Source organism: Sorex fumeus, unplaced genomic scaffold (genome assembly GCF_029834395.1).
Source record: "Sorex fumeus unplaced genomic scaffold, SorFum_2.1 ptg000045l, whole genome shotgun sequence".
In the NCBI taxonomy this organism is placed as follows: Eukaryota; Metazoa; Chordata; class Mammalia; order Eulipotyphla; family Soricidae; genus Sorex; species Sorex fumeus.
The window spans coordinates 1,897,381-1,898,775 of NW_026606102.1; the positions used below are offsets into that span (position 1 = coordinate 1,897,381).

Consider the following 1,395-nt stretch of genomic DNA (forward strand, 5'->3'; position numbering starts at 1 on the left):
ACACATTTCATTGAATTCTGGAGCTTTAAGGAAAACAAATTCTGATGATGATTATAAGAACTTGGATCATAAGATGGAGTTCAGATGAGACCCATTCCTAGTGTTGACCTTGAGTGGAGGGTCCAGATAAGCCAGTCAGAGACAGCTGCCATAGAGCAAGTGTGGATATTAAACATGGAGTTGGGTGTGTTTGCTTGTTATTTGGGGGGACCACATCCAACTGTGTCAAGGATCACTCCTAGAGGTATTTAGGGGACCATATGGGATGCCGAAGATTGGACCTGAGTCAAGCATGTACAAGGCAAACACCCTATTTGCTCACTATCACCCTAGTCCCTAGACATTGTTTTTAAAGCTGTTACATTTATAACAATTAATTACACAGCAAATTTCTAAAATTGAATAGACACTGTTAACTCATACCATATGGGGGAAATGCTGGATTGATTATAAAAGTCAACAAAACAACGGATTTATAACACTAGGGTAGGTTATCATTGCTTAAATAAGATCTCCCACCAAGTAACCATGGAGAAAAACAGTAAATTATTTTCTATTAAAGGTCTGCTTCATCCAAAGATTTCACAAAGTGCAGTAAAATAATGCTCACTTTGGCAGCACAGATACTAAAATTGGAACCATACGGAGAAGGTTAGCATGGTTCCTGGGCAAAGATGTCTCGCAAATTTATGAAGCACTTCATTTTTTTTACAAAGAGTATAATAAAATATATTTGTAATGTATATGTCTGACAAATAATTTATATCCAGAATATTCCAAGGATCTTTTTCATGCAGTACTGACGTGGGGGCTCCTTCAGTATTCTGCTGGGTGGAATCAGTCTGACAGTTTAGCTCATGCCCCGGCCTGCAATTCAGTGCTCACAATCTCCCGTGCTACACTGGCGATGTCGAGGGGTGCATGCAGTGCCGGGGATCAAACTCTTGACGCCCTGCATGTAAGGCATGTGCTCCACCCCTGTGCACTCTTTCCCCTGTCCAAGAATATAGAAAGGATTTTTTTTAAAAAAATCAATTAGAAACCAAAATAAATTGAGAAGGAAAAAAAATAGGCAAATGTCATAATCAAGTACTTTTTCAAAGTATCTGGAGACTGGGAGAGAGGCGGGAAAGTGGTGGACAGGAGAGGTGTGTTCAAGGCCCAGAGTTTGATCCCTGCATTGCGTGGCCCTTTCCAAGTACCCTAATGTGTGATCCCTGTTAACCCCCCTGAGAACTTCTAGCTCAAGTATCACTAGGGGTGAACCCCCCATTACCCCAGCTTTTCAGCTCTCTGGGGTTAGTGAAATAGCACACATTGGGAAAGCACTTGCCCTGCATGTAGCTGAGTAGAGTTCTAGTCTCGGTACCTCATATGGTTGCTTGAGCCCCACCA

General features: G+C 41.8%; 1 non-coding gene across 1 annotated transcript; it reads left to right on the top strand.

Annotated features, from left to right (window-relative positions):
- Nucleotides 1–602: 602 nt before the first annotated feature.
- On the top strand, nucleotides 603–709 carry LOC130031158 (U6 spliceosomal RNA). The gene has a single exon (XR_008793619.1). It is a non-coding gene; the product is annotated as a U6 spliceosomal RNA (small nuclear RNA).
- Nucleotides 710–1,395: the final 686 nt, after the last annotated feature.